At 46.5% G+C, this 21,066-nt stretch overlaps 2 pseudogenes; one reads left to right on the plus strand and one right to left on the minus strand.

Annotated features, from left to right (window-relative positions):
• Positions 1-5,896: 5,896 nt before the first annotated feature.
• On the minus strand, positions 5,897-6,048 carry LOC129027762 (5.8S ribosomal RNA; annotated as a pseudogene).
• Positions 6,049-13,837: 7,789 nt separating this feature from the next.
• LOC129027760 (cell division cycle protein 27 homolog) lies at positions 13,838-15,112 on the plus strand (annotated as a pseudogene).
• Positions 15,113-21,066: the final 5,954 nt, after the last annotated feature.

A 21,066-nucleotide genomic window follows, 5' to 3' on the forward strand; every position in this document is an offset into this window, starting at 1 on the left:
TTCCTTTTTCACCATAGGCCTCAAAAGCACTCAAAATATCCATTTGCAGGTTGTACAAAAAGACTGTTTCCAATCTGCCCAAACGAAGGAAATGTTCAACTCTGTGAGATGAAAGCACACATCACAGAGAAGTTTCTCAGAAAGCCACTGTTTAGTTTTTATGTGAAGATATTTCCTATTTCATCATAAGCCATAAATGGCTCACAAATATACCTTTGCAGATCCTACAAAAATACTGTTACCAAACTGCTCAATCAAAAGCAAGTTTCAACTCTGTGGGATAAATGGACACATCACAAAGTAGTCTGTACGAATGCTTCTGTCTAGTTTTTATGGGAAGATATTTCTTTTTCACCATAGGCTTCAAACGGCTCAGAAATATCCCTTTGCAGATTGTACAAAAAGACTGCTTCCAAACTGCTCAATCAAAAAAGGTTCAGCTCTGTGAGATAAGTTCAAACATCACAAAGAGGTTTCTCAAAATGCTTCTGTCTAGTTTTTATGTGAAGGTATTTCCTTTTTCACCACATGCCTCAAACGGCTCACAAATATCCCTTTGCAGATTCTACAAAAAGACTGTTTCCAAACTACTCAATGAAAAGAAAGGTTGAACTCTGTGAGATGAAAGCTCTCATCACAAAGAAGTTGATCAGAATGCTTCTGTCTAGTTTTTATGTGAAGAAGTTTCCTTTTTCACCATAGGCCTAAAACCTCTCCAAATATCCATTTGCAGATTTTATGAAAAGATTGTTTCAAACTGCTCAGTCAAAAGAATGCTTCAACTCTGTGAGATGAACGCCCACATCACAAAAAAGTTTCTCAGAAAGCTTCCATTTATTTGTTATGTGAAGATATTTCCTTTTTTACCATGGGCCTCAAAGTGCTCCAAATATCCATTTGCAGATTCTACAAAAGGAGTATTTCCAATCTTCTCAATCAAAAGAAAGGTTCAACTCTGTGAGGTGGAAACACACATCACAAAGAAGTTTCTTAGAAACCTTCTGTTTAGTTTTTATGGGAAGATATTTCATATTTCACCATGGGCCTCAATGGGCTCAGAAATATACCTTTGAAGATTCTACAAAAGTATGGTTTCCAAACTGCTCAATCCAATGAAAGGTTCAACACTGTGAGATGAATTCACACATCACAAAGAAGTTTATCAGAAAGCTTCTGTCTAGTTTTTATGTGAAGATATTTCCTTTTTCACCATAGGCCTCAAGCCACTCACAAACATCCCTCTGGAGATACTACAAAAAGACTATTTCCAAACTGTTCAATCAAAAGAAAGGTTCAACTCTGTGTGGTAAATCCACACATCACCAAGAAGTTTCTCAGAATGCTTCTATCTAGTTTTTATGTGAAGATATTTCCTTTCTCACCAAGGCCTCAAACTGCTCCAAGTATTCATTTGCAGATTCTGCAAAAAGATGGTTTCTAAACTCCTTAATGAATAGAAAGGTTCAACTCTGTGAGATGAAAGCACATATCACAAAGAAGTTTAATAGAATGTTGCTTTCTAGTTTTTATGTGAAGATATTTCCTTTTTCACCATAGGCCTCAAAGCGCTCCAAATATCCATTTGCATATTCTACAAAAAGACTGTTTCCAAACTCTCAATCAAAAGAGAGGGTAAACTCTGTGAGATGAAAGCACACTTCACAAAGAAGTTTCTCATAATGCTTCTGTCTAGTTTTTATGTGAATATATTTCCTACTTCACCTTAGGCCATAAAGGGTTCACAAATATCCCTCTGCAGATTCTAGAAAAGGACTCTTTCCAAACTGCTCAATCAAAAGAAAGTTTCAACTCTGTGAGATGAATGCACACGTCACAAAGAAGTTTCTCAGAAAGCTTCTGTCCAGTTTTTATGTGAAGATATTTCCCTTTTCACCATACCTATCAAAGCATTCAAAATATCCCTTTGCAGATTCTCTGAAAAGACTGTTTCCAAACTTCTCAATCAAAAGAATGGTTCAGCTCTGTGAGATGAATGCACATATCACAAAGAAGTTTCTCTGAAATCTTCTATCTAGTTTTTATGTGAAGATATTTCCTTTTTCACCATAGGCCTCAAGCCACTCACAAATATCCCTTTGCAGATTTTACAAGAACAGAGTTTCCAGACTCATCAAATAACAGAAACTTTTATCTCTGTGAGTTGAATGCACACCTTGCAAAACAGCTTCTCAGAAACATTCTTTATAGTTTTTATTGAAGATATTTCCTTTTTCAACGTAGGTCTCATAGAGTTGACAAATATCCCTTTGCCAATTCTAAAAAAATACTGTTTCCAAAGTGCTCAGTCAAAAGAATGGTTCAACTCTGTGAGATGAATGCACATATAGCCAAGAAGTTTCTCAGAAACTTCTGTCAAGTTTATATGTAATGATATTTCCTTTTTCACCATAGGCCTCAAACTGCTCACAAATATCCCTTTGAAGATTCTACAAGAAAAGAGTTTCCCATCTGCTAAATGAAAAGAAATATTTACCTCTGTGAGATGAATGCACAAATTACAGAACAGTTTCTCAGAAACTTTCTGTCTAGTTTTTATGTGAAGATATTTCCTTTTTCACCATAGGCCTCAAAGCACTCAAAAATGTTCCTTTGCATATTCTACAAAAAGACTGTTTCCAAACTGCTTAATCAAAGGAATGGTTCAACTCTCTGAGATGAGTGCACACATCACACAGAAGTGTCTCAGAAAGCTTCTGTCTAGTTTTCATGAGAAGATATTTCCTTTTTTCACCATAGACCTCAAAGTGTTCACAAATATCCCTTTGCATATTCTTCAAAAAGACTGTTTCCAAAATGCTCAATCAATAGAAAGTTTCAACTCTGCGAGATGAATTCACACATCATAAAGCACTTTCTCAGAAACCTTTCTAGTTTTTATGTGAACATATTTCCTTTTTCACCATAGGCTTCAAAGTGCTCACAAATATCACTTTGCAGATTGTAAAAGAACAGAGTTTCCAGACTGATCAAAGGAATGAAACGTTTAACTCTGTGAAATGAATGCAGACATCACAAACCAGTTTCTCAGAAACCTTCTTTATAGTTTTTATGTGAAGGTATTTCCTTTTTCACCATAGGCTTCAAAGCCCTCAAAAATATCCCTTTGCAGATTCTACAACAGAATTTCCAAACTGCTTATAATTAGTTTTTAGGACCAACATGAGTGTTTAGACACACTGCTTGTGGTGCAGCACACATGTATTATCCACACTGAAATTAGGAATTCAACTGAAGTTCATGTAGAGCCGAAAATGTGAATATTTGGGGGACCTTGGAGATGATCTAGTTCACTTTATTTTCTAGAAAAGAAAACAGATTCAGGGAAAGGGCATGCATTGCCTAAGGTGATTCAGCAGCTTTGGCACAGAAACAAAACACACCTAAGGTGATTCATCAGGTTTGGAGCAGAAACGCAATACAATCGCTGTTCTTTTGCTTCTCAGATCCAGAATTTTTTCACACTACTGAACTACTTATATTTCTGATTCCCTATTTTTTATTTTTAAATTTTGCCAGTATTGTCTTATGAAGATCCTATTCTTTACCCTAAATATTTAAATTCGTGACCACTATTGTCTCTTTATAAGTAAAATTATTAGTTGTTATTATAAATGATTATTCAATCACTTTTCATTTTTGGGGGGTCCAGTACAAAGTTAGTAACAAATAAACACTATCAGCCTTGGCAATCCAAGAGGAGCTCAAGTCCTCCAGGGCACTTCAGGAAAAGGCTAAATGACAGCTGTGCTGTGAGTGGACAGAATACAGCTCTCATACAGATTATTGAGTATTTGATGTTCTCCAACAATTTCATTAATCTTCAGTTTTTTTCCTCTTTGAAGTGAAAGTCTGCTATGACTTTCAAGTTTCATTTGAAATAATTATAGATTCACAGGAATTTGCAAAATGTACTGGGATGTCTTAGGTACTCTTCACTAATTCCAGTGGTGACATCTCACATAGCCATAGAGCATTATCAAAACCGGGAAACTGACATAGGTACAATTCAGAAAGCTTACTCAGATTGCAACCATCTTGTATGCATTCATGTTTTTGTGTGTGTATGTGTGTGTGTGTGTTCTGTGCATTTTTATGTGGTGTAGATCTCTGTAACTACCACTTCCACAGTCAAGATACAGAACTGTAGCCTCACCACCAGGCTCCAACTTACGATCTTTGCTGACACTCTGACACATTTTCCTCCGCCCCTTCCCCATGGCAACCCCATAGTCAGTTCTCCATCTTTACAATTTTATTTCAATAATTTATATAAATGTAATTGTACAAAATCGTATTTTTAAAGGCAAAAACAAGTCACAGATAGTTTTGTTAGCACTGTAAAATAGTCTTTAACATTCATTTGTTTTATGTTCTATTTGTCTCAAAAAATGTGCTTTGTTTTTTCCCATACTTTCTGATATCAGGATAGGAAATGAATACCAAACAAAACATTTCCATTCATTTTTTTCCACAGCTTGGTTTTCACTCTTGTTGCTTAACATTTATTGTTCCATTTACTCTTTCTCTCTGTTTTCCATCACATAAAAGTAACTTTGTGTCCTTTATCTCTTCTAACAAAACTTGGTAATGAGTCTTTAATGTGAATCCTGGACCACCCTTGTTTTGATTTTGTGTTATGGGTGCTCTTTTGTGTGATCATTATCATGGAGAGTTCTTGTGACCCTGGGCTTTTCCAGTGGTTTGTCAAAATGGAAATAGATATTTAACAAACCAAACACACAATGACCTTGCTCCAGGAATGCATCATTTCTGAGAAAACACTACCTCTTCCAACTAGAGATTGTGAATATTACTTATATTATCCTTTACTCCCTTTTATTAAAACTGTATTTTTTTGCAAATTTGTATAACTCGGGTAATGAAATGTGTAACTAAGTGATTGCCTACCAATTACAATTGATGTTAATGATGCTACTGGGGGGCCACCCCTACAGTGGCTGCACCAAGCCTAGGGAATTGCTAGCTTTGCTAAGTTACATGGGATTGCCTACGTACTAAATTGAGGTGGAGGACGGGTCCAAGGACGTGGCGGCACCACCCCACCCTGACGTGGAAGCTCCGGACAGGACCCCAGCACCACACGGCCGGGAACGGCAGGCGGTTGGACAATGGTGGATGACACCACAGCACCCAGCAGGTCACTGCCAGGGGCAAGCGAACCCTGGGACCGTGGCCACGAGCACTGCCAGACGGGCCACTTGGTGAGCTTCTGTCCCCGGACACACCGCGACGTGTGGTGGGCAGGCGGGGGCGGGCAGGCATGGAGGACATTGCCTCAGAGGAGTGTTGGGGAGGAGGGGCACTGGAGCAGTGGTCGGCTGGTCACCGAGCTGCCACCAGGGGCAGGCGGCAAACCGCGCTGATTGGGATGCACTGCCCCACCCTCTCCCCAGTGGACCCTTCCTAATTGCTTTCCTCCCCACCCAACAAGCCCCTACCACCGATGACGCGCGACGATGACGATGGCACGGGACCTTCCGCCCCACCTGAGCCAATGAACCCCACACCACGAGCTGCATGAGGCGTGAGGGAGCCCCCGAGGGAGGAATCCAGACCGCGGTGGGGGCCAAGGGAACTCGTCCCCAGCTGGCTCTCTTCCCTCTCTGTTTTCACGGGTGGCAGCGCTGCCATCTCTCTCTTCCTCACAGCCGGGAGACCCCTTCCCCACGCCACCCAATGCGTGCCACAGGGCCTGCAGGGGGAGGGGGAAGGGGCGGGTACAGTGGAAGAGGATCGTGGATGTCGCCTGTCTGCACTTGGGGGTATGGAGGGCCCTGGAGGGCCCTGATATGGAACCCCCAGCCATGCACCCCGAAGAGCCCAGAGGCACCCCTGGGGGCTATTGATCGGCAAGCGACGCTCAGACAGGCATAGCCCTGGGAGGAACACAGGCCACAAGTGAGTTCGAAGTGTCCATGTTCAATTTGTCCTGCAATTCACATTAATTCTCACAGCTAGATGCATTCTTCCTCAACGCAGAAGCCGAGTGATCCACCGGTAAAAGTCATACAAGGTCAATTTGGTGAGGGTGCTCCTAAGAATGGGAGGCCCTCCTGGCACAGCACGTCCCCCAGAGGGTTTACCTCCGGCCGGCCAGTCAGACAGCAATGGGACGAGACTCCAGAGAGGGATCGGAAGGTTTCACAACACAGGGAGGTGGTGCCGACCACGGGGCGGGGGGCTAATGCTGACACCAACCCACGGGCACCCGGGAGTTCCTGCCCTCATGGCATGGGGCACATGCCACACGCACGGCACACGCGCGACAGCACGATGGCCACTGGGTAAAGCCCCCACCAGCATCAGTGGCGACACGCAAGTGCGGCGTGGCCCTGGCCGGCCAGGGAGATGGAGTCGGTGGGGGAAGTGAGGGAGGGGCGGGCCCCTCCTGAAAGGACTCACCCGCGGGCCCACAGCACCTGACTCACAGGTGGACGGGCTACCCCCTCAAGGGGTCCTTAAGCCTCCGCGCCAGAACGCGCTAGGTAACTGGACGGCGTGGGCGCAAGAGGAGGGGGGACAGGCGTCTGACCCCCTATCCTTGAGACGCCCTAGTGGGAAGGCTGGTGAGAGCCAGTGGGCCGGGCCGGGCCCGGTGGTGCGGTGTTGAAGAGGCAACAATGGCGGCAGTGGCAGCGATGGGAACCTGGCTGGCCCTGACGGGAGCAGGCGGGATGGGGCCGAGCTGGCAGGACACGGCAGGATGACGGCCCCGGTGGGGAGGGCACCGAGAACCCCACCCCGCCCTGATGCTGAGAACCACCCCCGCACCGGCCAACACACACGTGGGGGCCACGGCAGGGGATGGCTCCCCGCTGCTCACCAGGCTGGCGAGCCATCCAGCCCGCCCCACGACACACACACACTGTTTCTTCCCCACACACGTGTCTCTCTCTATCCCCCTCTCCCTCCCGAGTTCTCTGGCTCTCAGGGCAGGCGGGGCCGTGCAACAAACAAAGGGAATGACCCCGCCCGTGCATGCATCTCACAGGGAACACAGTCAGCCAAGGAGGAAGGACGCGGCGGAGCCTCTGTGGCTTCACTCTTCTCCATTAATGATCCTTCTGCAGGTTCACCTACAGAAACTTTGTTACGACTTTTACTTCCTCTAGATAGTCAAGTTCGACTGTCTTCTCAGAGCTCCACCAGGGCAGTGGGCTGACCCAGTGGAGCCGATCCAAGGGCCTCACTAAACCATCCATTCAGTAGTAGCAACTGGCGCTGTGTACAAAGGGCAGGGACTTCACGCAAGCCTATGACCCTCACTTACTGGGAATTCCTCGTTCATGGGGAATAATTGCAATCCCCGATCCCCATCACCAATGAGGTTCAACAGGTTACCCACGTCTGCCACATAGGGTAGGCATATGCTGAGCCAGTCAGTGTAGCACGCATGCAGCCCAGGACATCTAAGGGCATCACAGACCTGTTATTGCTCAATCTCGGGTGGCTGAACGCCACTTCTCCCTCTAAGAAGTTGTGGGACGCCGACCGCTTGGGGGTCACGTAACTAGTTAGCATGCCAGAGTCTCGTTCGTTATCAGAATTAACCAGACAAATCACTCCACCAACTAAGGCCATGCACCACCACCCACGGTATTGAGAAAGAGCTAGCAATCTGTCAATCCTGTCTGTGTCCCAGCCGGGTGAGTTTTCCCATGTTGAGTCAAATTAAGCCGTAGGCTCCACTCCAGGTGGTGTCCTTCCACCAATTCCTTTAAGTTTCAGCTTTGCAACCATACTCCCCCCTGGAATCCAAAAACCCAAAGACTTTGGTTTCTTGGAAGCTACCCAGCGGGTCATGGAAATAACCCTGCCACATCACCAGTCGGCATCGTTAATGGTTGGAACTATGACGGTATCTGATCATCTTCGAACTTCCAACTTTCATTCTTAGTTAATGAAAACATTCTTGGCAAATGCTTTCACTCTGGTCCGAACTGCACCGGTCCAAGAATTTCACCTCTAGTGGTGCAATATGAATGCCCCCGGCTGTCCCTCTTAATCATGGCCTCAGTTTCGAAAAATAACAAAATAGAACCGCGGTCCTATTCCATCATTCCTATCTGCGGTATCCAGGCAGCTTGGGCTTGCTTTGAACACACTAACTTTTTCAAAGTAAACGCTTCAGGCCGCGGGACACTCAGCTAAGAACATCGAGGGGTTGCCGAGAGGCAAGGGGTGGGGACGGGCCATGGCTCATCCTCCCGCCCGCTCCCAAGATCCAACTACTAGCTTTTTAATTGCAGCAACATTAATATACGCTATTGGAGCTGGAATTACCGCGGCTGCTGGCACCAGACTTGCCCTCCAATGGATCCTCGTTAAAGGATTCAAAGTTGACTCATTCCAATTACAGGGCCTCAAAAGAGTCCTGTATTGCTATTTTTCATCACTACCTACCCGGGTCGGGAGTGGGTAATTTGTCCGCCTGCTGCCTTCCTTGAATGTGATAGCAGTTTCTCAGGCTCCCTCTCCAGAATGGAACCCTGATTCCCCATCACCCATGGTCACCATGGTAGGCACAGCAACTACCATCGAAAGTTGATAGGGCAGACGTTCGAATGGGTCATCGCTGTTACTGGGGGAGTGCGATTGGCCTGAGGTTATCTAGAGTCACCAAAGCCGGTGGCACCTGACCCCCTGGCCGGGACCAGAGAGGGGCTGACTGGGTTGGTTTTGATCTGATAAATGCATGCATCATCCCTGTGAAGGGGGTCAGTGCCCGTCGGCATGTATTTGTCCTAGAATTACCACAGTTTTCCAAGTAGGAGAGGAGCAAGTGACCAAAAGAACCATAACTGATTTAATGAGCCATTCACAGTTTCACTGTGCCGGCCCTGCGTACTTAGACATGTATGGCTTAATCTTTGAGACAAGCATACGGTTCTGGTAGGATCAACCATGTAGGTAGAAAGTGGCCTCCAGGCCTTGTGAGGATGAGCCCGGTGTCCCAGTCATGAAGATAGGCATGGCAGGGTGGGCAACCCGGAGTGTGGGAGGGAGGGAGCAGCGTGGGGCGGTGGGAGAGGGGTGGTGGTACGGTAAACTGGACATCCCATCCACCCACGACACAACACCCCCCGACGGGCTCACCACTCCTGACCCTTCGCGCCACGTGTGAGGAGGCAGACCGCCCGACCCGTGCACAGCAGCCGCGAGGGGCCAGCGGCCACTTGCACGCCGTGGGCACGGGGCAGCCCCGCGCGGTACCTGGAGTGGCTGACTGGCCTTCGGCGGGCCCGCGGCTCCCCCACCACCGCCGCCGTCGTGGCCAGCCCACGGAACCCTCTTCCTCGCATGAACTCCAGGCCAACCCCAAACCCTCAAGGCACACACGAGGCCCATGTGGGGTGCCGCCGAACTGGTCCCGAAGGCGCACGCCTGAGGACATGGACAACGGGCCAACCCGTGGCCAGCGGCGGCGCCCCACAAGGCGGAGCCGGGTTTGGTCCTAAACGGGGCCGCCACGGCCTAAGCCAGTGAGCCACTAAGGGAGAGAGGATCCACGGGTGGGGTGGAGGGCACAGACAGGCAAGGCCAGGGACCACGAGGACATGGGGACCCAGGATCTCACAGAGGGGCGGCTCGGGGAGAAACCTCAGGCACAGCTGGGCCACCAGGAAAACACGACCACTGGATTCCACTGCCACAGACACGAGGGAGGTCCCACGGTACCCCACCTAGGATGCCGGATGGCCCTCGGCACCCCCTGAGACCCACCTCACGAGCCCTGGGTCCCGCCATCAGGACCCCGAAGCGACCTCACCACAAACCCAACGCCAGGGCCACATTGCTCGTTTCTCTTCCAAACTCCATCCCAGTCAAGCTCTGGGAGACTGGCATGGCCCCCACTTGGGACGCTTCCCAGGGCCAGGCAGCCCAACCCCATGCCACGCAAATGCGGTCGTCGGCACTAGTCGCTTCTCCACAGGGGAGTGGGCAGAGATCCGGCTCACAGCAGAGCGGGTCACTCACTGGATGGAACACCGGGCACAGCCACCTCTTGCGCAGCCTCCCAACCTCTAGGATGCCGGACCGGCCCAGCAGGATCCTCCACCAACTCAGAAGGGGGAGACACGTGTCACATAGTAGGTGACGAGGCACCATCGGTCCCCACCGCAGAGGCCAGCAGAACCCTCGCCCTCCACCCCCACCCCATCGAGGGGGAAGGGGAAGAGGGTCCTCTGCAAGTGAGTCACTATGGCAGCACTACCATAATGCAGACGAGAGGTGGCAGGCCGGAGGATCCTGTAACCCAAAGGCACAACTCTTGGGTCGCTACAGAAGGCTTTCTCACCGAGTATGGGTCACACTCCCCACCTGCCAGTCGCCCCTCGTCGGGCCCACAGAGGCACTCAGGGACACCTGGGGAAGGGAGGGGGCTTGCAGTACCAAGAAAAATCTGCGTGCGGCAACCTTAAGCCTTCGCTGTCTGGGCAGGGACCTGGCCGCTGCGCGTGTACGCAATCCCCCAAGGGTCCCCCCGTCCACCTGCCTCCTTTCTCCCAGGCAGAGCACCTCCAAGTAAACCTACACACAACCTGTCGGAGGCCGAACAGTAGCCCCTTGGCGGCCTGCCGGTGCATGCATCACCTGCCCGAGCCCAACGCGATAGCTCACATGGCCCGCGCGCACCCGCCAGAGGGGAGCACGGGACCTGCGCTCGCCAGACCAGGTGACACCCTTCCCTGCGTGGGAGGGGTGCGTCTCACTCAACCGCCTCAACCCCCACACCAAAGAGCTCCCTCAGGACCCACTTGCAGACACAGTGGTGGCCACCGGAGGAGGGGTGCTGGGGGTGGGAACCACACACCACCGCTCGGCCTTGGGCACCTGAGGGATAAGCTGGGGGGGAATTGGGGGAGCTGGGCACGGTAGGCTCATGCCTGTCATCCCCGCACTTTGGGAGGCGAGGGAAGGTGGATCCCTCCATCCAAGCCTTGGCAACATGGTGAAATCTTGTCTTTAAAAAAATACAAAAACTGACTGGTTTCATAAGCTGGACTCAAAGTTAATAAATAGATAAATAGGCTGGGCACGGTGGCTAACGCCTGTAATCCCAGCATTTTGGGAGGCCGAGGGGGGCGAATCACGGGGATCAGGAGATCGAGACCATCCTGGCAGCCACAGGAACCCCGTCTCTACTCAAAATACAAAAAATTAGCCAGGCGTGGTGGCGGGCGCCTGTAGTCCCAGCTAATTTGGAGGCTGAGACAGGAGAATGGTGTGAACCTAGGAGGCAGAGCTTGCAGTGAGCTGACATTACGCCACTGCACTCCAGTCTGGGAAACAGAGTGAAACTCCGTCTCAAAAATAAATAATAATAATAAATAGATTAAAATTGAAAATTAAAAAAAAAGTAACTGGCCAGGCACAATTGCTCACGCCTGTCATCCCAGCACTTTGGGAGGCCGAGGTGAGCAGATCACCTGAGGTGGCCAGTTTGAGACCTGCCTGACCCACATAGAGAAATGCCATCTCTACTAACAATACAAAATCAGCCAAGTGTAGTGGCACATGCCTGTAATCCCAGCTACTCAGGAGGTTGAGGCAGGAAAATCGCTTGATCACGGGAGGTGGAGGTTGCAGTGAGCTGAGATGGTGCCATTGCACTCCAGCGTGGGCAACAAGAGTGAAATTCTGTCCCCCTCGAAAAAAAAATTAAGTGCTGTTTTCTGTTATTTTTACTTCCTACCCTGAGAGGAACATAATACAGCTGTTGTCTGTCTGCCTGCTTGCCTGTGACAGGGCCTCACTCTGTCTTTCACCCAAACTGGAGTGCAGTGACACCATTATGGCTCACTCACTGCATCCTCAAACTCTCCAGCGTTAGGTGATTCCTCAAGGGAGCCTACGGTCTCGGCCTCCCAAAGTGTTGGGGTTACAGACGTGAGCCACCAGCACCCGGCCTGAGTTAATACGTCTGGTCTAACTACGTCTTAACAACACACCCATGAAGAACTCAAGTCAAGAATCCGTAGGAGACTCAGCATTCTCTCCTGAAAGCAGTGAGGTGGAAGGCGGCCGTGTGTACCGAGCTCCTGGGGTTATAGGTGACCATGCATAGAGGAGAGATTTTCAATGTTTCCAGAGAGGTGCGAGCCACAGTCATTGGGGCATCCGAGCACGAGATGGGGTTTCTGACAGCGACTTAAGGGCCAGGAAGGGCCAGAAATTGCCAAGGCCCGTGTCCCAGGGTGGGGCCGATGGAACCCAAGGTTGAGGGAGTCAGCAGTCCGCAAAGAGAGAGCTCCAGCCCTAGGCCCCACTGTGCAGACCAAATCAGAAGGAAGAGAGTCCTTCGTCCTACATGCCACATCCCTCCACTGAACTTGGGATCAGATCCGTTTTCCAAACCTGAGGTGACTCTCACTTTGCAATGGATCACAAGGGGCCAGGCTTTCCAGAGTCAGCAGGGTAAAGAAGTCATTCTGGTTTGGCCTCCCCCAACCCCTGGTAACTGGTGAGTTTATTTTTTATTTTTATTTTTTTATTATTATTTTACTTTAAGTTTTAGGGTACATGTGCAGAATGTGCAGGTTAGTTACATATGTATACATGTGCCATGCTGTGCACTGCACCCACTAACTCGTCATCTAGCATTAGGTATGTCTCCCAATGCTATCCCTTCCCCCTCCCCCCACCCCACAACAGTTCCCAGAGTGTGAGGTTCCCCTTCCTGTGTCCATATGTTCTCATTGTTCAATTCCCACCTATGAGTGAGACTATGCGGTGTTTGGTTTTTTGTTCTTGTGATAGTTTACTGAGAATGATGATTTCCAATTTCATCCATGTCCCTGCAAAGGACATGAACTCATCCTTTTTTATGGCTTCATAGTATTCCATGGTGTATATGTGCCACATTTTCTTAATTCAGTCTATCATTGTTGGACATTTGGGTTGGTTCCAAGTCTTTGCTATTGTGAATAATGCTGCAATAAATATATGTGTTCATGTGTCTTTATAGCAGCATGATTTATAGTCCTTTGGGTATATGCCCAGGAATGGGATGGCTGGGTCAAATGTTATTTCTAGTTCTAGAGCCCTTTGCCATCCCCATCAAGCTACCAATGACTTTCTTCACAGAATTGGAAAAAACTACTTTAAAGTTCATATGGAACCAAAAAAGAGCCTGAATCACCAAGTCAATCGTTATCCAAAAGAACAAAGCTGGAAGCATCACACTACCTGACTTTAAACTATACTTCAAGGCTACAGTAACCAAAACAGCCTGGTCCTGGTACCAAAACAGAGATATAGATCAATGGAACAGAACAGAGCCCTCAGAAATAATGCCACATGTCTACAACTATCTGATCTTTGACATACCTGAGAAAAACAAGCAATGAAGAAAGGATTCCCTATTCAATAAATGGTGCTTGGAAAACTGGCTAGCCATATGTAGAAAGCTGAAACTGGATCCCTTCCTTACACCTTATATAAAAATCAATTCAAGATGGATTAAAGACTTAAATGTTAGACCTAAAACCATAAAAACCCTAGAAGAAAACCTAGGCATTACCATTCAGGACATAGTAATGGGCAAGGATTTCATGTGTAAAACACCAAAAGCAATGACGACAGAAGCCGAAATTGACAAATGGGACCTAATTAAACTAAAGAGCTTCTGCACAGCAAAAGAAACTACCATCAGAGTGAACAGGCAACCTACAAAACTGGTGAGTTTAAATGAGCCGTGGCTGGCCGGGCCGGAGCGGCTACGGGGGGAAGGAGGTTGGGCGGGTTGGGAGGTTGCCTGAGGCGTTGCAGAAAGTGGGTCTGTGCCTCGACGATGACGGTGCTGCAGGAACCCGTCCAGGCTGCTATGTGGCAAGCACTAAACCTGTATGCATACCAAGATGGGGTTTTCCTCACAGAACGCCTTTATGCAGAAGTACACTGAGAAGAAGCCTTATTTTTACTGGCAACCTGTTCTTAGCACCCGGGAAAGGCCTATAAAGCATATAGACTCCTGAAAGGACACAGTTGTACTACAACGCAATGCAAATACCTGCTTGCAAAGTGTTGTGTTGATCCCAGCAAGCTTGCAGAAGGGGAACAAATCTTATCCGGTGGAGTGTTTCATAAGCAGAAAATCCATGATGATATTGTTACTGAGTTTGGTGATTCAGCTTGCTTTCCCCTTCCATTATTCGGACATGTATATTGAAAGACAGATCGGCTTGCCAAAGGATCAGAATGCTACCAAAATAGCCTTAGTTTAAATCTTTTTTTCTGTTATCCCTTTGAATCGTTATGTGAAATAGTTGAAAAGCCAGATCCTGACCAAACAATTAAATTCAGGTCTTTACAGAACTTTAGCAACTGTCTGCCCAACTCTTGCACAACACAAGTACCTAATCATAGTTTGTGTCACAGACAGCCTGAGATCGTTCTTACAGAAACACCCCAGGACACAACTGAACTAAACAGATTGAATTTAGAATCTTCCAATTCAAAGTATTCTTTGAATACAGATTCCCCAGTATCTTCTATTGATTCAGCTGTAATTTCACCTGAAACTGTCCCACTGGGAACAGGAACTTCCATATTTTCTAAGCAGGTTCAAAATAAACCAAAAACTGGTCGAAGTTTATTAGGAGGACCAGCAGCTCTTAGTCCATTAACCCCAAGTATTGGGATTTTGCCATTAGAAACCCCAAGTCCTGGAGATGGATCCTATTTACAAAACTACACTAATACACCTTCTGAAATTGATGTGCCATCCACCAGAGCCCCTTCAAAAAAGTCTGTTGCCAGAATCGGCCAAACTGGAGCAAAGTCTGTCTTCTCACAGAGTGGAAATAGCCGAGAGGTAACCCCAATTCTTGCACAAACAGAAAGTTCTCATCCGTAAATAAATACAACACCTCAGATATTGAGCCCCACTATGATATCTCCCCCAAATGCACTGCATTGAAGAAGTTCACGACTCTTTACTAGTGACAGTTCCACAACCAAGGAGAATAGGAAGACATTAAAAATTAAGTTTCCACCTAAAATCCCAAACAGAAAAACAAAAAGTAAAACTAATGAAGGAGGAATAACTCAACCTAACATAAACGATAGCCTGGAAATTACAAAATTGGACTCTTTCATCATTCAGAAGGGAAAATATCCACAATCACACCTCAGATTCAGGCTTTTAATCTACAAAAAGCAGCAGCAGAAGGCTTGATGAGCCTTCTTCGTGAAAGGGGGAAAGGTTATTTAGCTTTGTGTTCATACCATTGCAAAGAAGCTGTGAATATTTTGAGCCATTTACCTTCTCACCACTACAATACTGGTTGGGTAATGTGCCAAATTGGAAGGGTCTATTTTGAACTTTCAGAGTACATGCAAGCTGAAAGAGTATTCTCAGAGGTTAGAAGGATTGAGAATTATAGAGTCGAAGGCATGGAAATCTACTCTACAACACTTTGGCAGCTTCAAAAAGATGTTACTCTTTCAGTTCTGTCAAAAGACTCCACAGACATGGATAAAAATTCGCCAGAGGCCTGGTGTGCTGCAGGGAAGTGTTTCAGTCTGCAATGGGAACAGGATATTGCAATTAAATTCTTCCAGAGAGCTATCCAAGTGGATCCAAATTATGCTTATGCCTATACTCTATTAGGGCAGGAGTTTGTCTTAATTGAAGAGATGGACAAAGCATTAGCTTGTTTTTGAAATTCTATCAGAGTCAATCCTAGACATTATAATGCATGGTAAGTGGTAATGAATTGTAAAGACAAAGTCTTGTTGATGGTGCTGGTAGTCACTAATTTTTCTTGTTAGATAGCTCTTTATTGTCATGAATTTGTTTACTAATACATAGGGATGGTACATACTGGTCAATAACTTCAAACTAACATGTTTTCTTATGAAATGTATGTCTTTAACAAACTCTTAAGTTAACTAATGATAATAGAATACCAGATACTTATACTCAACAGTTTCAGTCTTCTACCAAACTTTAGCAGATACCGTAGTTGTGTTTTGTTTGTTTGTTTGCTTGTTTAGTTTTGTTACTTGATTTCTTATTTTTTCTTTGAACACAGAAATGGTGATTGGGACAAAAAGTGCTTGGGAAATTGGAAAGGAATAGCATAAATCACTTATTGGATAATAGAAAAAAACACTGAAAAAATTCACTACTTGCTGCTTTTTGACAGTGTTCCAGTTTATTGAGTTACTATTAAGATCTTAGTGTGCCCTTTTATTTAGCAGTATCTCTGTTTTACTTTTTTATATTTGTGTATGAGTAGACAGATAGGAAATTACTACCCAGGTCATATTGTTATCAACTGAATAACATATGAAAAACTTTGGTCCTACATTTGCCTCAACACCATACTTACTGATGACATTTATTGTATTTTTCTGGAATGACTTAAAAGTTTAAATATCAAGAGAAGTCCAGGCATGGTGGCTCATGCCTCTTATCCCAGCACTTTGGGAGGCCAAGGCAGGTGGATCACAAGGTCAAGAGATTGAGATCATCCTGGCCAACATGGTGAAATCCCGTCTCTATTAAAAGTATAAAAATTAGCTGGGCATGGTGGCGGGTGACCGTAGTCCCAGCTACTCAGGATGCTGAGGCAGGAGAATCGCTTGAACCCCAGAAGTGGAGGTTGCAGTGAGCCAAGATTACACCATTGCCCTCCAGCCAGGGCGACAGAGCGAGACGCCATCTCAAGAAAAAAATTAAAAAATAAATAAAATAAGTAAATAAATAAATATCAAGAGAAAGTATAATTCTGAAGTCATAACTCTGTGGTAGTTTTTTTTTGTCAGATATGGTTATCTTTGGGGTTAATTATTATAGCGGTGGAGTTTTATCACTTGATTTGCTTCTCAATCTGAAGCAATACATTACTAAAATATTTTTTGATTTGTGAATATGTTGTTTAATGTATTGTATCTCATTTTACAGTAGTAGCTGCCGTGCCTGAAAGATTACCAAAAAAAATAGTGCTACCTTTTGCTGACAAATATAACAATCAACTTGCCAATACTGCCTTCTCTTCCAATAGCTATGTTCTCCGTAAAATTTTAAGAACTCAGTTCTTCATGAGACTTGTGTTGTTTTTGATTTTTTCTGAAGTCTGGTTGATCCCTGTGTTGTTCTTTTTTAAATGTGTATTTTCTGTTCAGCTATGTTGCAGGAGGCGGATTCTTAAAAAACTTAACCATATCAAAAATTGTGTTTATAGAAGGATTATGCAGATTGGCAAGCTTTTACTAGGAGGAGTTTAAATGCTGACGTATTTAGGTAACTCTAAATACTGAGCAACTTTATTCTAACTACAAAATAGATAGCCTTTCTTTTGTTTTCACTTTCACTATCATTAGCATCATGTTTAATACCTTTTCTTCATCTATAACACAATTATAATGATATATAAAGCCACTCTAATAAAGGAGATATATTGTGCTTTAAAAAAAAAGAAAAAAAGAAAAAAAAAGAAGTCGTTATGTGGCACACAATGAGATGTGACTCGAATCTAGAATCTCCAGTGAAAACCAATGAAACAGGGTCAAACCCCGTGTCTACTAAAAATAAAAAAATAAGCCAGGTGTGGTGGCGCTGAGGCAGGAGAATCGCTGGAACCCAGGAGGCAGAGGTTGCAGTGAGCTGAAATCACGCCACTGCACTCTAGCCAGGGGGTACAGAGCAAGACTCCATCTCAGAAACAAACAAACACACAAAGCCAATAAAAGTGTCTCACTCAACGTGTCAGGCTCAGGTCTCTTGACAGGATACATCCAGCACCTGGGGAAATATCGAGGGGTGGGCTGGAATCTATTTTGTGGCCTCAAGGAAGGTTTTGAGAGATAGTCCCACAAACGTGAAGGCCTAAGGAAGCCCCTCCACCCAAGAAGCGATATTCATTTGTATCCTGTAGCCACCCACGAGGGAGAATCAGGCTCTCTACAGAACCCGCAACCCCCACCCCACCACCCCGCCTCGTGAAATGAGTTCTTGCTCCATCAGGCTGTATTCACACCGTGTGGTTTTGTAACCTCCAGCACGTGTGCGTGGGTTGTGGAGTGGGATGGAGGCGGCTGTGGACAGAGGAGGGGATAAAGCAGCGGTGTCCCATGGGTGCCCGGTACGTGGGACGTGAGTGGGGTAGCTAGAGCCTAGGGAGCTCATCGCCTGTCAGGACGTTTTCCCTCCTGGTACCCTCTCTGACCTACGCTCCACATCTTTGCAGTTCAGTGGGGATCTTGTGGGTGGAAGTCACCATCCCTTTGGACTTTAGCCAAGGAAGGTCAGTCTCCCAAGAGTCTTTCTGGTGTCGGGGTCTTGGGCAGGCTCACAAGGATGCTGACGGTGATGGTGACAGTGATGTAAGTTGGAGGCCTCGGGCCAATGCAGAGGTATCCATTTGACCTCGGTGGGATAGGTCAGCTTTGTGGAGTCCCGTATGTCCTTCCAGAGACTCATCCAGGGCTAGCAAGCATGGTGCTGAGGATCCCAGCTCCCAGCAGAAGCACTTTTGTTCACACAGAATCCTGGGCAGGAACGTTCTCAGCAGGTTTAAGCCTCCTAGCCAAAAAGCCGAAGCCACTTCTGGGTTTTTTTTCGAAGAGCCAGTGGTTCCACAATGGGCCATGGGTAGTTGTGGAAATGGAGAGAAATGTGTGCAGATACATATTTGAGACAGAAGGGACAGGGCTCGGTCACAGTTCATGTAGGACACGAGCAGATGCACATTGAGAAAACGCTCCCAGCATCCTAGGTGAACAGATGTATGACTTTACGAGACAGTCGAGGGAGACACAACCCCAGATTTTAGGGTTGAATCTTTATTAATATGTAGTATCTATGAGGTATCTGAATCCAGAAATCAACTCGCCAGTTGCGTACAGCATTTTGCAGGGAGATCAAATCTGGGATGTCTAAAGTTAAGAATTCAGGCCATGGTAATGGATTAGATTAGATGTACTTGAACTTATTTTGCAAAGAAAGAGAGGGTGGGTGATAGCGAGAGCCAGAGAGCGAGCGAGAGAGAGAGAGGAGAGAGAGAGATAGAGAGACACAAAAATACACAAGAGAGAAAAACAGAAAGAGAGAGACAGACAGAGAAATACAGAGATTGACAGAGACAGAGAGAAACAGAAAGAGAGACAGAGACAGAAAGAGAGAGACAGAGAGAGAGAGAGAGAGACAGACAGGCAGAGAAAGAGAGTAAGACAGAAGGCAGACACACACACAGAGAGAGACAGAGACAGTTGGAGAGACAGAGAGAAAGAAAAAGAGAGACAGACAGAGAGAAAGACAGAGAGAAAAAGACAGAGACAGACAGAGGGAGAGAGAGAGAAACAGACAGAAAGTGAGAGACAGACAGAGAGAGAAACGGACAAGGATAGAGAGAGACAGACAGACAGAGAAAGATAGTAAGACAGAAGACAGACACAGAGAGAGAGAGACAGGCAGAGAAAGAGACAGAGAGACAGAGACAGAGAAACAGACAGGCAAAGAGAGAGAGAGAAAAAACAGACAGACAGAGAGAGAGAGAGAGACAAACGGACAGACAGACTGGGAGAGAGAGACAGAGACCAACAGACAGACAGACAGAGAAAGAGAATAAGACAGAAGACAGACACAGTGAGAGAGACAGAGAGAGACAGAGACAGCGAGACAGAGAAAGAAAGAGAGATACAGACAGACAAAGAGACAGACAGAGAAAGACAGAGATGGACAGAGAGAGACAGAGAGAAACAAAGGAGAGAGACAGAGAGAGAAAGAGAGAGAGACAGACAGACAGGCAGAGAAAGAGAGTAACACAGAAGACAGACACAGTGAGACAGACAGGCAGAGAGAGACAGACAGAGACAGGGAGAAAGAAAGAGAGAGACACACAGAGATGGAGAGAGAGAGACAGAGAGAAACAGACAGAGAGACAGAGACAGAGAGAGACAGGGAGAAACAGACACACAGGGAGAGAGAGAGAGACAGAGACAGACAGGCAGAGATAGAGAGAGACAGACAGATAGGCAGAGAAAAGGAGTAAGACAGAAGACAGACACAGTGAGAGAGACAGGCAGAGAGAGAAAGACAGAGAGAGAGAAGACAGAGAAAGAGAGAGACAGAAACAAAGAGTCACAGAGAGGAGGAGGAAGGGCATGCTAAGGAAATAATTACACATATTTTATAACGCTTTTGATCCCATAAACGGTGGCCGGGGTGTGCTTTGAAAACAACAACAGCAACAAGAGCAGCAACAGCAACAAGAGCAGCAGCAGCATTCACTTACGGATTTCTAGAAAATAAGATGTTCTGAAGTATAGTAAACATCAACCGGCTCTCACTACACGTTGAGAGATTCACAAAAGCGCTAGTTAACAACAGGAGAAAACAGCAGCTAACACGTCCTGGGGAAAATATACGTCTTCCTGAAAACTGGGGATTTCTACTTCACCTGAAAATAAATACATATGAAAAAGGAAAAATATGAACAAAACAAAACAAGCCAAAAAACACGGGACAAGGCACCATCCCTGGAAATCTTAAGTGAGCAAAGTACTAGTTTTCAGAAAGCGATTTTATTTTGGGCGAATACTAAGAAGGCCCAGACTAGAGCTGTGACACCCTTCCCATTGTGAAACTATGCTGGCCAGAGGGCAGAGAAACTAAAACATCATGATAAAAGGTAATAGAGACCCAGCCAGGGGGAAGCTTTCCTAGGGAGGGAGGCTTGAGAAGGGAAGCGGGGGGAAAACTCCAAAACTGCAGACCCGCCCGCTTGCCCACGCGGGTCAAGGGTTATGCCATCGGCCCAAGCTGCCTCTGGGGAAGTGGGACCGTGCCACACCCATCTTCAAAAACGGTGGCCACTGAGGGAGGACAGAGGCCCACCGATGCAAATGTCAGCCTGGCAAGAATGAGATCCCCAGCAAGTGCTGGGGGAAGGGGAGAGAAGACAGAGGCACACCGGGATGGCTCCGGAAGGTTTCCAAGCAGGCTGTTGGGAGGCGGGGGGTGGGGGGTTTGGGGGGAACCCACCTAACTGACTCACTAAATGAAGGTAAAGG

Source organism: Pongo pygmaeus, chromosome 22, assembly GCF_028885625.2.
Source record: "Pongo pygmaeus isolate AG05252 chromosome 22, NHGRI_mPonPyg2-v2.0_pri, whole genome shotgun sequence".
In the NCBI taxonomy this organism is placed as follows: domain Eukaryota; kingdom Metazoa; phylum Chordata; class Mammalia; order Primates; family Hominidae; genus Pongo; species Pongo pygmaeus.